This window comes from Daphnia magna, unplaced genomic scaffold, assembly GCF_020631705.1.
Source record: "Daphnia magna isolate NIES unplaced genomic scaffold, ASM2063170v1.1 Dm_contigs471, whole genome shotgun sequence".
In the NCBI taxonomy this organism is placed as follows: Eukaryota; Metazoa; Arthropoda; class Branchiopoda; order Diplostraca; family Daphniidae; genus Daphnia; species Daphnia magna.
In genome coordinates, this window is record NW_025533349.1 from 7,677 (window position 1) to 24,208 (window position 16,532).

Sequence of the window (16,532 nt, forward strand, 5' to 3'; positions counted from 1 at the left end):
TAAACGTGCATGGAATATACTTGTATTCAATGTGAATACACTGTTATACCATGAGTTTTTACTTCTATATGTAAACTGCATGGAATATACTTGTATTCAATGTGAATACACTGTTATACCATGAGTTTTTACTTCTATATGTAAACAGCATCAAATATACTTGTATTCAATGTGAATACACTGTTATACCATGAGTTTTTACTTCTATATGTAAACAGCATCAAATATACTTGTATTCAATGTGAATACACTGTTATACCATGAGTTTTTACTTATATAGTAAACTGCATGGAATATACTTGTATTCAATGTGAATACACTGTTATACCATGAGTTTTTACTTCTATATGTAAACAGCATCAAATATACTTGTATTCAATGTGAATACACTGTTATACCATGAGTTTTTACTTCTATATGTAAACTGCATGGAATATACTTGTATTCAATGTGAATACACTGTTATACCATGAGTTTTTACTTCTATATGTAAACAGCATCAAATATACTTGTATTCAATGTGAATACACTGTTATACCATGAGTTTTTACTTCTATATGTAAACTGCATGGAATATACTTGTATTCAATGTGAATACACTGTTATACCATGAGTTTTTACTTCTATATGTAAACTGCATCATGGAATATACTTGTATTCAATGTGAATACACTGTTATACCATGAGTTTTTACTTCTATATGTAAACTGCATCAGGAATATACTTGTATTCAATGTGAATACACTGTTATACCATGAGTTTTTACTTCTATATGTAAACAGCATCATGGAATATACTTGTATTCAATGTGAATACACTGTTATACCATGAGTTTTTACTTCTATATGTAAACTGCATGGAATATACTTGTATTCAATGTGAATACACTGTTATACCATGAGTTTTTACTTCTATATGTAAACTGCATGGAATATACTTGTATTCAATGTGAATACACTGTTATACCATGAGTTTTTACTTCTATATGTAAACAGCATCAAATATACTTGTATTCAATGTGAATACACTGTTATACCATGAGTTTTTACTTCTATATGTAAACAGCATCAAATATACTTGTATTCAATGTGAATACACTGTTATACCATGGAGTTTTTACTTCTATATGTAAACAGCATGCAAATATACTTGTATTCAATGTGAATACACTGTTATACCATGAGTTTTTACTTCTATATGTAAACTGCATGGAATATACTTGTATTCAATGTGAATACACTGTTATACCATGAGTTTTTACTTCTATATGTAAACTGCATGGAATATACTTGTATTCAATGTGAATACACTGTTATACCATGAGTTTTTACTTCTATATGTAAACAGCATCAAATATACTTGTATTCAATGTGAATACACTGTTATACCATGAGTTTTTACTTCTATATGTAAACTGCATGGAAATATACTTGTATTCAATGTGAATACACTGTTATACCATGAGTTTTTACTTCTATATGTAAACAGCATCAAATATACTTGTATTCAATGTGAATACACTGTTATACCATGAGTTTTTACTTCTATATGTAAACTGCATGGAATATACTTGTATTCAATGTGAATACACTGTTATACCATGAGTTTTTACTTCTATATGTAAACAGCATCAAATATACTTGTATTCAATGTGAATACACTGTTATACCATGAGTTTTTACTTCTATATGTAAACATGCATGGAATATACTTGTATTCAATGTGAATACACTGTTATACCATGAGTTTTTACTTCTATATGTAAACTGCATCAAATATACTTGTATTCAATGTGAATACACTGTTATACCATGAGTTTTTACTTCTATATGTAAACTGCATGGAATATACTTGTATTCAATGTGAATACACTGTTATACCATGAGTTTTTACTTCTATATGTAAACTGCATGGAATATACTTGTATTCAATGTGAATACACTGTTATACCATGAGTTTTTACTTCTATATGTAAACTGCATGGAATATACTTGTATTCAATGTGAATACACTGTTATACCATGAGTTTTTACTTCTATATGTAAACAGCATCAAATATACTTGTATTCAATGTGAATACACTGTTATACCATGAGTTTTTACTTCTATATGTAAACTGCATGAAATATACTTGTATTCAATGTGAATACACTGTTATACCATGAGTTTTTACTTCTATATGTAAACTGCATGGAATATACTTGTATTCAATGTGAATACACTGTTATACCATGAGTTTTTACTTCTATATGTAAACAGCATCAAATATACTTGTATTCAATGTGAATACACTGTTATACCATGAGTTTTTACTTCTATATGTAAACAGCATCAAATATACTTGTATTCAATGTGAATACACTGTTATACCATGAGTTTTTACTTTATGCTATACTGTATAATGATGCATGGTAATATACTTGTATTCAATGTGAATACACTGTTATACCATGAGTTTTTACTTCTATATGTAAACTGCATGGAATATACTTGTATTCAATGTGAATACACTGTTATACCATGAGTTTTTACTTCTATATGTAAACAGCATCAAATATACTTGTATTCAATGTGAATACACTGTTATACCATGAGTTTTTACTTCTATATGTAAACTGCATGGAATATACTTGTATTCAATGTGAATACACTGTTATACCATGAGTTTTTACTTCTATATGTAAACAGCATCAAATATACTTGTATTCAATGTGAATACACTGTTATACCATGAGTTTTTACTTCTATATGTAAACTGCATGGAATATACTTGTATTCAATGTGAATACACTGTTATACCATGAGTTTTTACTTCTATATGTAAACTGCATCAAATATACTTGTATTCAATGTGAATACACTGTTATACCATGAGTTTTTACTTCTATATGTAAACTGCATGGAATATACTTGTATTCAATGTGAATACACTGTTATACCATGAGTTTTTACTTCTATATGTAAACTGCATGGAATATACTTGTATTCAATGTGAATACACTGTTATACCATGAGTTTTTACTTCTATATGTAAACAGCATCAAATATACTTGTATTCAATGTGAATACACTGTTATACCATGAGTTTTTACTTCTATATGTAAACAGCATCAAATATACTTGTATTCAATGTGAATACACTGTTATACCATGAGTTTTTACTTCTATATGTAAACAGCATCAAATATACTTGTATTCAATGTGAATACACTGTTATACCATGAGTTTTTACTTCTATATGTAAACAGCATCAAATATACTTGTATTCAATGTGAATACACTGTTATACCATGAGTTTTTACTTCTATACGTAAACTGCATGGAATATACTTGTATTCAATGTGAATACACTGTTATACCATGAGTTTTTACTTCTATATGTAAACAGCATCAAATATACTTGTATTCAATGTGAATACACTGTTATACCATGAGTTTTTACTTCTATATGTAAACTGCATGGAATATACTTGTATTCAATGTGAATACACTGTTATACCATGAGTTTTTACTTCTATATGTAAACAGCATCAAATATACTTGTATTCAATGTGAATACACTGTTATACCATGAGTTTTTACTTCTATATGTAAACTGCATGGAATATACTTGTATTCAATGTGAATACACTGTTATACCATGAGTTTTTACTTCTATATGTAAACAGCATCAAATATACTTGTATTCAATGTGAATACACTGTTATACCATGAGTTTTTACTTCTATATGTAAACTGCATGGAATATACTTGTATTCAATGTGAATACACTGTTATACCATGAGTTTTTACTTCTATATGTAAACAGCATCAAATATACTTGTATTCAATGTGAATACACTGTTATACCATGAGTTTTTACTTCTATATGTAAACTGCATGGAATATACTTGTATTCAATGTGAATACACTGTTATACCATGAGTTTTTACTTCTATATGTAAACAGCATCAAATATACTTGTATTCAATGTGAATACACTGTTATACCATGAGTTTTTACTTCTATATGTAAACAGCATCAAATATACTTGTATTCAATGTGAATACACTGTTATACCATGAGTTTTTACTTCTATATGTAAACAGCATCAAATCTACTTGTATTCAATGTGAATACACTGTTATACCATGAGTTTTTACTTCTATATGTAAACAGCATCAAATATACTTGTATTCAATGTGAATACACTGTTATACCATGAGTTTTTACTTCTATATGTAAACTGCATGGAATATACTTGTATTCAATGTGAATACACTGTTATACCATGAGTTTTTACTTCTATATGTAAACAGCATCAAATATACTTGTATTCAATGTGAATACACTGTTATACCATGAGTTTTTACTTCTATATGTAAACAGCATCAAATATACTTGTATTCAATGTGAATACACTGTTATACCATGAGTTTTTACTTCTATATGTAAACAGCATCAAATATACTTGTATTCAATGTGAATACACTGTTATACCATGAGTTTTTACTTCTATACGTAAACTGCATGGAATATACTTGTATTCAATGTGAATACACTGTTATACCATGAGTTTTTACTTCTATATGTAAACAGCATCAAATATACTTGTATTCAATGTGAATACACTGTTATACCATGAGTTTTTACTTCTATATGTAAACAGCATCAAATATACTTGTATTCAATGTGAATACACTGTTATACCATGAGTTTTTACTTCTATATGTAAACAGCATCAAATATACTTGTATTCAATGTGAATACACTGTTATACCATGAGTTTTTACTTCTATATGTAAACAGCATCAAATATACTTGTATTCAATGTGAATACACTGTTATACCATGAGTTTTTACTTCTATACGTAAACTGCATGGAATATACTTGTATTCAATGTGAATACACTGTTATACCATGAGTTTTTACTTCTATATGTAAACAGCATCAAATATACTTGTATTCAATGTGAATACACTGTTATACCATGAGTTTTTACTTCTATATGTAAACTGCATGGAATATACTTGTATTCAATGTGAATACACTGTTATACCATGAGTTTTTACTTCTATATGTAAACTGCATGGAATATACTTGTATTCAATGTGAATACACTGTTATACCATGAGTTTTTACTTCTATATGTAAACTGCATGGAATATACTTGTATTCAATGTGAATACACTGTTATACCACGAGTTTTTACTTCTATATGAAAACAGCATCAAATATACTTGTATTCAATGTGAATACACTGTTATTGTAAGAAATGCATGAAAAGGAACGAATCAGTTCAGAGGCTTCTGTATTGAACAGGCTTTCCACCATGTGGAGATAACATGAATGTGTTGCTGCACAATATGTGTGCAAAAATAAAAAAGAGTGGAACAATTGTGGCACATTATGTAGTGATACCAGGAATATTCGTGTGAGGTTTAGTTCACACAGCAAGCCACATGTGCACAGATATTTTTACACAGTACAGTAATAATTACCAGTTAAACTTGGATGGATAATACAGGAGATGTTGAAAACTGAACACGAGAAGGTATAGAAACTTCTTTGTTACAGAAAACGTGGTGAGAGAGGAGTTGTAACGTGATGAGTAGGAGTTGTCTCTCAGCGTGGTCGTAACTGTCAGTGTGTCTGCAAAAGGCAAGAGGTTTAACTAAACAGCAAGGGGAGAGACAGGGTCGAACTAGTAATCAAAAGGCCGAGAACTCTGTGTGTTCTAGCGGAGCCATCTAGTGGTCGATGTCGTAAATGTTTGTTATAATTCCGACACTCCTCCTCAAACATGACGATTCTGAATGATAAACACAGTTTGAAAAATACAACGCTGAAGACGAAAAAAAAAAAAATATATATATTGTGTTCCGGAAAGAAACACCTCCCTTTTTTTTGGGTTTTTGTTTTTGTTTTGTTTTTTGTTTTTTTTTTTTTTTTTTTGTTTTCAAGAAATTAGACAGAGGGAACTGGTACAACATTAATGGCGTCGCGCAGATTTGAGAAACGAGGATTGGGTAAAGGCTTCGTGAAGGAGTCAGCAAGCTGCTTATCGGATGAGATATGCCTCACGTCTATCTCCTTGTCCTCTTGCGCACTTCGGATGAAGTGGTAGCGCACATCTATGTGTTTGGTCTTCTGATGAAACTTCGGATTCTTGACGAGGTCAATTGACGACATATTGTCGCACATCATTGGTAGTGGCCCACTCCATTCCGGTATTATCTCACGGAGCAGACGTCTTAACCAGATACCTTCCTTCACCGCCTCACATGCTGCGACGTACTCAGCTTCAGTAGTGGACAAGGATACGCATCGTTGGCGGCGGCTATTCCATGCCACGGGGCCTCCGTTGAGAAGAAAGACAAATCCGGATGTTGATTGTCGTGTTTGGACGCTTCCGGCGTAGTCGGCATCTGTGTAGCCTGTAAAGGGAAGTTAGTGAGGGACCATAGCTTATGCCATGTTCAGACGTGCCTCTCAAATAAGCGAAAATTCTTTTTGCTGCCGACCAATGACTACGTTGGGGTTTTTCACAAAATTGAGACACCTGATTCACTGCAAATGCAATGTCTGGCCGGGAAGAAAGCATGAGATACATTAGGGATCCCAAAGCTTCTCGAAACGGGGCCTGGATCATTTCCTCGTCTTCTTCGTTTCTTGAAGAAAAAACCCCGGGTGTAGCCGGCAAATGCACTGGGTTGCATTGATCCATCCGATATCGTTGAAGGATTTTTGTAATATAGTCGGGTTGAGATACGTAGAGTGTCTTCTCGTCACGCCTGCGTGAAATTGATAGACCAACAAAGTGATTGGCTTCTGATGACCGCATCTCAAAGTGATCACTTAGATAGTTGATTATTTTGGAAATGGCCTCTCTATTGCTGCTACAGACGAGGCCGTCATCCACCCAGATGATTACCATTGTAAATTCGGTCCCCAGACGTCGGAGATATAGACACGGATCGGATTCGCTTGGTCTGAGTCCAAAGTGTTTGAGAAAAGCGTCAAAATGTTGGTTCCACACACGTGAGGCCTGTTTTAATCCATACAGACATTTGTGTAAACGACAAACTAGATGTTCTTCTCCCGCTGCGACATATCCTTCCGGTTGTTCAAGATAGATTTCTTCACTCAAGTTGCCGTACAGAAACGCGGTTTTAATGTCCAGCTGACACATCTCCAGGTCAAGAGCGGCTACAAAAGACAATACTACCCTCAAAGTATTCTGCTTGGCGACTGGTGCAAATGTTTCGTCGTAATCAATGCCAGGGCGCTGCGAGTAACCTTTCGCCACAAGCCTTGCCTTATGGCGTGGAGCTGAACCATGCACACCTGGTTTAATTTTAAAAATCCAGCGGGATTTGATGGCAGTTCGATTAGGCGGCAACCTTGTGAGAGTCCAAGTTTTATTGTTAATGAGGGAATTATACTCATCCTGTGCCGCTTCTTTCCACAGTGCTGCGTCTGGTGATGACAGTGCATCCTTCAAGTTTTCGGGTTCATATGGCTCTGTGGCTTCACTTATTGACTGCAACGACTCTTCCCATTGACGTTTGGGTTCTCGTGTGCGGAGTGGATATGGAGACGCACGATGACGTGGACAACTTGAGTCCGGAATTGTCTTTGGAATCAGATTGGTTGAGGCATCGGGAACGGTAGGTGAGTCTGCTGATATCTGATCTGATGGGATTTCTTGATCGCAATCTGAAACAATTGGAGAAATTAAAGAAGCTTGTTCAATTTCTGGAGACTCTTGAGGAGAAATGGATTGTGGTTCGCTGTTCTTTTCTATTGGTGTAGAAGGATTTGGTGAGTTGAAAATGAGTTGTGCTAGTGGATCTTCATTGGTGTGTGGAGTCGTTGATTTTGGAATGTAGAAAATCTGCTCGTCAAAAATTACGTCTCTGCTGGTTTTAATTTTTCTTGAAATTGGCTCCCAAAATCGATAGGCTTTTTGAGTGGTGCAGTAGCCGACGAAGTAACATCTTAAACTCTTTGAATCGAGTTTCCTTCTCTCCACTTTGGGTATATGAATGTAGGCTGTAGATCCAAATATACGGAGATTAGAAACATCTGGCTTTCTACCATACCAATTTTGATAAGGAGTGTTTGGTGCTGCTTTGGTGGTGACACGGTTTAGTGTGTAAACTGTGCAAGAGATGGCTTCCCCCCAAAGTTCCAGAGGAAGATGTTTTGCGTGGAGTAGGCATCGGGCACCTTCAACGATAGTCTTGTTTGCCCTTTCAGATACTCCATTCTGCTCGGGTGTGTGTGGTGCGGACGTTTCAGCTCTTATTCCTCGTTCAGACATCCAGGTTCGAAGTGATTGGCTTGTATATTCTCCTCCGTTGTCTGCCCTAAGCGTGTGAATGTGTTGACCAGTCTCGGTGTGTAGCTGGTTTGCGTATTCTCTGAAGCATTCAGCCACTTCCGATTTGTGCTTGAGGAAGTAGACTGAGCGATATCCACTGTAGTCGTCGGTGAACAGGACGAAAAATTTGGAACCACCAGGTGTTTCAATGTGCATGGGCCCGCACACGTCAGAATGAATCAGTTGGCCAATCTGTACTGCTCGTGTTCTTCCAATTGGAAAAGGGGATCTTTCCATCTTGCCGGCCATGCATCCAGGACAGGGCTGTGAAGGCATGGTAGTGTCAGTTGGAATGAAGAGCCCGTCGACCATTTGTTGTGCTGCCATCTTTGATATCTTTTTACAGCTTACGTGAGCGAAACGTTGATGCCAGACGGCAATAGATGGTGGTGCAGGTGCTGTTAGATACGCCGATTCTTCTGATGTTGTTGCTGTTATGGCTAGGTGGTAAAGCGTCCGTCCAATTCTCTTACCAATGATTACAGTTTTGTCAAATTCATTGAAGCTAACGCATGATTTTATGAAATGCACTGTGATTCCAACTTCAGTTACAGCAGCGATTGACAGAAGATTCGTTCCTAGACCAGGAACATAGAGCACCATCTTAACGGAGATAGAGTGTTTGAATCCATTTACTGTTGCTATAAATACAATTTCGCCATGACCATGGACCTGAAGACGAGTGCCGCCAATCCCATTTACAAACCACGTATTGTGTTTTACTGGCACAAAGTTTTTGAAAAGAGTGCGTTGGCCGGACATGTGTTGCGTGGCTCCTGAGTCAGCATACCATTCTTCAAGGCAATGGGCAGCAAAGAAAGTGAAGTCAGACAGGAAACTAAAGTCATTGTTGTCGTCGTGTTGATTAAGCATCTTTTTGTCAATGGCCGCTGCTCCAGCATCTTTCTCCCGTGCCTCAGCTTCGTCCTTAATTCGTATGCGGCAGACGGCAGCCTTGTGTGGTCCACGGCCACAGTAGGTGCAAAAATTTTGATTGTAGGGTTGTCGTCTGAATGACCCGTGCCTGTTAGCGCCGCCTCTACTTCGAGTCATTCGGTTGCCTCTCGTTTCACGTTGAAATCGCTGAGTTGTAGGGTAGTTGTAGGCAAAGAACGCAGCATCTTGAGCGTCTCGTTGCCCTCTCGTCCATCTTTTCGCCATAGTTTCTTCCTTCAGAAGCCGGGATGTGAGAAGGGCAATGGTCTTTTCTGCTGCTGGCACGCTATCCCAGGCAGTCGTGAAGCCGCGGTAGCTCGGTGGTAGTGTGCAGAGGATCTTCGTCATGATCTGTATGTCGCTGACAGGTGCCTCAACGTCACTTAATTGTGAAGCCATGGTTTCTACTTCTGTTATATGTGTCATAATATCATGATCAGGCTGATACTGGTACTCGAAAAATTTTTGTTGAAGCACGTGTTGGTTCTCTACAGCGTTTCGGAGATGTTGTGCTGATAGGCGGGTCCACATTTCATTTGCTGTATGACAATTGATGAGGGATCTCTGTTGCTGGCTTTCGATCGTTGCCACGAGATAATTTCGGGCTAGAATATCTCTTCTTTGCCAATCCAGTCTTGCCTCGGCATTGTCATTCCCATCAATCTATATCAGTGTGGAAGAATTAAACATCTGTTGGTAATATGCGTATGAACATAATAGTACCACAACAGGATAGGGTTCTTCTCCATTGACGATGCCAACTAGATTGTGTTGCTCAAGCAACAGCCATGTGCCGAATTTCCATAAGGAGAAATTTGTGCCGTTGAACTTGGCTATGTGGCTGACTTCTCTGAGCGTGGAATTCGCCATTTCAATTCAGCAGGCCAGGGACGTGTCTGGGCCCATAACCTGTAAGAAATGCATGAAAAGGAACGAATCAGTTCAGAGGCTTCTGTATTGAACAGGCTTTCCACCATGTGGAGATAACATGAATGTGTTGCTGCACAATATGTGTGCAAAAATAAAAAAGAGTGGAACAATTGTGGCACATTATGTAGTGATACCAGGAATATTCGTGTGAGGTTTAGTTCACACAGCAAGCCACATGTGCACAGATATTTTTACACAGTACAGTAATAATTACCAGTTAAACTTGGATGGATAATACAGGAGATGTTGAAAACTGAACACGAGAAGGTATAGAAACTTCTTTGTTACAGAAAACGTGGTGAGAGAGGAGTTGTAACGTGGTGAGTAGGAGTTGTCTCTCAGCGTGGTCGTAACTGTCAGTGTGTCTGCAAAAGGCAAGAGGTTTAACTAAACAGCAAGGGGAGAGACAGGGTCGAACTAGTAATCAAAAGGCCGAGAACTCTGTGTGTTCTAGCGGAGCCATCTAGTGGTCGATGTCGTAAATGTTTGTTATAATTCCGACAGTTATACCATGAGTTTTTACTTCTATATGTAAACAGCATCAAATCTACTTGTATTCAATGTGAATACACTGTTATACCATGAGTTTTTACTTCTATATGTAAACAGCATCAAATATACATGTATTCAATGTGAATACACTGTTATACCATGAGTTTTTACTTCTATACGTAAACTGCATGGAATATACTTGTATTCAATGTGAATACACTGTTATACCATGAGTTTTTACTTCTATATGTAAACAGCATCAAATATACTTGTATTCAATGTGAAAACACTGTTATTCCATGAGTTTTTACTTCTATATGTAAACTGCATGAAATATACTTGTATTCAATGTGAATACACTGTTATACCATGAGTTTTTACTTCTATATGTAAACAGCATCAAATATACTTGTATTCAATGTGAATACACTGTTATACCATGAGTTTTTACTTCTATACGTAAACTGCATGGAATATACTTGTATTCAATGTGAATACACTGTTATACCATGAGTTTTTACTTCTATATGTAAACAGCATCAAATATACTTGTATTCAATGTGAATACACTGTTATACCATGAGTTTTTACTTCTATATGTAAACAGCATCAAATCTACTTGTATTCAATGTGAATACACTGTTATACCATGAGTTTTTACTTCTATATGTAAACTGCATGGAATATACTTGTATTCAATGTGAATACCTTGTTATACCATGAGTTTTTACTTCTATACGTAAACTTCATGGAATATACTTGTATTCAATGTGAATACACTGTTATACCATGAGTTTTTACTTCTATATGTAAACCGCATCAAATATACTTGTATTCAATGTGAATACACTGTTATACCATGAGTTTTTACTTCTATATGTAAACTGCATGGAATATACTTGTATTCAATGTGAATACACTGTTATACCACGGTCTACCAGGAGAGGTTCCCAAACGCCGTATCCCTTTCGTCAGCCAGAATAATCAAGGGACTTAGAAGCTTCCACAAAATGCCGCTTGGAACGCGGGCGTAGCTTGGTCCCAAGCTGTGTGTAAAGCGTCTGTCATTGCGTGGTGTTCTGTGGTTCTGTCTTACAGATCTTGTTGTGCGTTTTGAATTTTTAACTGATTTCACACCTTTAATGCCTTTAATTTAAATTTTCTTGTATTTCAAAATGGTGAAGTGCTTTGTGACGGGTTGCTCTATAGGATTTCTCAGATTATATTTCCTAAATGTGATATTGTAACCTTTTACAAGTTTTTTTAACTTTCAATAAAAACCCAGTTATAATTGCAAAAAAATTGAGAAATGTATTTCAAACCATATCATATGTTTCGAAATTCAATTGATCGTAGTTCGTATACCCGCCAAGCTTTGGAGAGTTGGGACCAAGCTACGCACGCGATCCTAGCGGCAAATTAGGGAAGCTTCTGAGTCCCTTGATTAGTCTGCTGCCATGGCGTTTGGGTACCTCTCCTGGTAGACCGTGGTTATACCATGAGTTTTTACTTCTACATGTAAACTGCATGGAATATAATTGTATTCAATGTGAATACACTGTTATACCATGAGTTTTTACTTCTATATGTAAACAGCATCAAATATACTTGTATTCAATGTGAATATACCATGAGTTTTTACTTCTATATGTAAACAGCATCAAATATACTTGTATTCAATGTGAATACACTGTTATACCATGAGTTTTTACTTCTATATGTAAACAGCATCAAATATACTTGTATTCAATGTGAATACACTGTTATACCATGAGTTTTTACTTCTTTATGAAAACAGCATCAAATCTACTTGTATTAAATGTGAATACACTGTTATACCATGAGTTTATACTTCTATATGTAAACAGCATCAAATATACATGTATTCAATGTGAATACACTGTTATACCATGAGTTTTTACTTCTATACGTAAACTGCATGGAATATACTTGTATTCAATGTGAATACACTGTTATACCATGAGTTTTTACTTCTATATGTAAACTGCATGGAATATAATTGTATTCAATGTGAATACACTGTTATACCATGAGTTTTTACTTCTATATGTAAACTGCATGGAATATACTTGTATTCAATGTGAATACACTGTTATACCACGAGTTTTTACTTCTATATGAAAACAGCATCAAATATACTTGTATTCAATGTGAATACACTGTTATACCATGAGTTTTTACTTCTATATGTAGACAGCATCAAATCTACTTGTATTCAATGTGAATACACTGTTATACCATGAGTTTTTACTTCTATATGTAAACAGCATCAAATACACATGTATTCAATGTGAATACACTGTTATACCATGAGTTTTTACTTCTATACGTAAACTGCATGGAATATACTTGTATTCAATGTGAATACACTGTTATACCATGAGTTTTTACTTCTATATGTAAACAGCATCAAATATACTTGTATTCAATGTGAATACACTGTTATTCCATGAGTTTTTACTTCTATATGTAAACTGCATGGAATATACTTGTATTCAATGTGAATACACTGTTATACCATGAGTTTTTACTTCTATGTGTAAACAGCATCAAATACACTTGTATTCAATGTGAATACACTGTTATACCATGAGTTTTTACTTCTATATGTAAACTGCATGGAATATACTTGTATTCAATGTGAATACACTGTTATACCATGAGTTTTTACTTCTATATGTAAACAGCATCAAATATACTTGTATTCAATGTGAATACACTGTTATACCATGAGTTTTTACTTCTATATGTAAACTGCATGGAATATACTTGTATTCAATGTGAATACACTGTTATACCATGAGTTTTTAGTTCTATATGTAAACAGCATCAAATATACTTGTATTCAATGTGAATACACTGTTATACCATGAGTTTTTACTTCTATATGTAAACAGCATCAAATATACTTTTATTCAATGTGAATACACTGTTATACCATGAGTTTTTAGTTCTATATGTAAACAGCATCAAATATACTTGTATTCAATGTGAATACACTGTTATACCATGAGTTTTTACTTCTATATGTAAACAGCATCAAATATACTTGTATTCAATGTGAATACACTGTTATACCATGAGTTTTTACTTCTATATGTAAACTGCATGGAATATACTTGTATTCAATGTGAATACACTGTTATACCATGAGTTTTTACTTCTATATGTAAACTGCATCAACTATACTTGTATTCAATGTGAATACACTGTTATACATTTAGTTTTTACTTCTATATGTAAACAGCATCAAATATACTTGTATTCAATGTGAATACACTGTTATACCATGAGTTTTTACTTCTATATGTAAACTGCATGGAATATACTTGTATTCAATGTGAAAACACTATTATACCATGAGTTTTTACTTCTTTATGTAAACAGCATCAAATATACTTGTATTCAATGTGAATACACTGTTATACCATAAGTTTTTACTTCTATATGTAAACTGCATGGAATATACTTGTATTCAATGTAAATACTCTGTTATACCATGAGTTTTTACTTCTATATGTATTCTGCATCAAATATACTTGTATTCAATGTGAATACACTGTTATACCATGAGTTTTTACTTCTATATGTAAACTGCATGGAATATACTTGTAATCAATGTGAATACACTGTTATACTATGAGTTTTTATTTCTATATGTAAACTGCATGGAATATACCTGTATTCAATGTGAATACACTGTTATACCATGAGTTTTTACTTCTTTATGTAAACCGCATCAAATATACTTGTATTCAATGTGAATACACTGTTATACCATGAGTTTTTACTTCTATATGTAAACAGCATCAAATATACTTGTATTCAATGTGAATACACGGTTATACCATGAGTTTTTACTTCTATACGTAAACTGCATGGAATATACTTGTATTCAATGTGAATACACTGTTATACTATGAGTTTTTATTTCTATATGTAAACTGCATGGAATATACTTGTATTCAATGTGAATACACTGTTATACCATAAGTTTTTACTTCTATATGTAAACTGCATGGAATATACTTGTATTCAATGTGAATACACTGTTATACCATGAGTTTTTACTTCTTTATGTAAACAGCATCAAATATACTTGTATTCAATGTGAATACACTGTTATACCATGAGTTTTTACTTCTATAGAGGTTTTTCCATTTGGTTCGTGTAAGTAGAGGGAAAAAGTCGTGCGGCTAGTCGACTAGTGCGCACCATGGCGGGGGATAGCCGAAACTTGCTGCAGACTTTGCTTGATCCAACATATAGACACTGTAGGGCCATGTACTGTAACCTGTCAGGCTGTCAGCAGCAAAAGTGAAACCTGTTTGATTTCTTAAGTGTTTAAAATGACAAAAGCTTTTTGTTTGATATGTTCAACTTATCGAAAAAAAAGAGATCGCCGAAGTTTTTTCAAAGTGCCAGAATGCAACATTTACAGTAATTCAATTGAGAAAGAACTCATTGAAAGAAGAAGAGCCGAGTGGTTGAAGTTGAAAAAAAGGAATTATAATATATCCCAACTATTTGTTTGCTCTGATCATTTTGTTTCAGGTTTATTTCATATTACATTTGTAATCGTTTACGTAGAATAACAGTTATGTTTTTTTAGGGAAACCTGCATATGTGTAATGAAGAAAGTTGAATTACTATAATTATCTTGATAACATTCTGAATGTAAACAACAATAACATTTTGGTTGTACGTACCCTGCAATACAATCACAAAAAGCAACAATCACTTTGCCATCATTTTGTAAAGCAGCCCAAGGTCTTGCTTTTGGCAAGTTTAAAGACTGAGAATGGGTAACATGAGTACGAATCAACACAACCAAATTAGAAAGAGTAAGTGCCAATAACTTGTCAGTGAAAGTGTTTGACAAGTATTGTTCAGAGTCTAAGTTTTTGTAAGCTTCACGTCGTCCCTCTTCATCTTTGTTTTTCTCAAAAACCAAATACTGAACTAGGTGATATTTTTCAATGGAAGGGATAATTGTTTTTAAAATTTTTCCACACTTGAAAAGTGGAAGTGGTATTGCCAAAGGATCGTGACACTTTAGATGTTCTAATTGTTGGTAGTAATATTTCCGATCTTCTTCTACCACGGACAATGCAAAAGGGGACAAACGATATTTAAAAATTTCTGTGGACATGAAAATTTCATGGAAATAAACACTTAAGAAATCAAACAGGTTTCACTTTTGCTGCTGACAGCCTGACAGGTTACAGTACATGGCCCTACGGTGTCTATATGTTGGATCAAGCAAAGTCTGCAGCAAGTTTCGGCTATCCCCCGCCATGGTGCGCACTAGTCGACTAGCCGCACGACTTTTTCCCTCTACTTGGAAACTGCATGGAATATACTTGTATTCAATGTGAATACACTGTTATACCATGAGTTTTTACTTCTATATGTAAACTGCATGGAATATACTAGTATTCAATGTGAATACACTGTTATACCATGAGTTTTTACTTCTATATGTAAACAGCATCAAATATACTTGTATTCAATGAATATACACTGTTATACCATGAGTTTTTACTTCTATATGTAAACTGCATGGAATATACTTGTATTCAATGTGAATACACTGTTATACCATGAGTTTTTACTTCTATATGTAAACTGCATGGAATATACTTGTATTCAATGTGAATACACTGTTATACCATGAGTTTTTACTTCTATATGTAAACAGCATCAAATATACTTGTATTCAATGTGAATACACTGTTATAACATGAGTTTTTACTTCTATATGTAAACAGCATCAAATATACTTGT

At 34.6% G+C, this 16,532-nt stretch overlaps 1 long non-coding RNA gene across 1 annotated transcript; it reads left to right on the forward strand.

The window, feature by feature from the left end:
- Positions 1-15,156: 15,156 nt before the first annotated feature.
- Positions 15,157-15,933, forward strand: LOC123468985. The gene is made up of 2 exons (XR_006642418.1): positions 15,157-15,299; positions 15,358-15,933. It is a non-coding gene; the product is annotated as an uncharacterized LOC123468985 (long non-coding RNA).
- Positions 15,934-16,532: the final 599 nt, after the last annotated feature.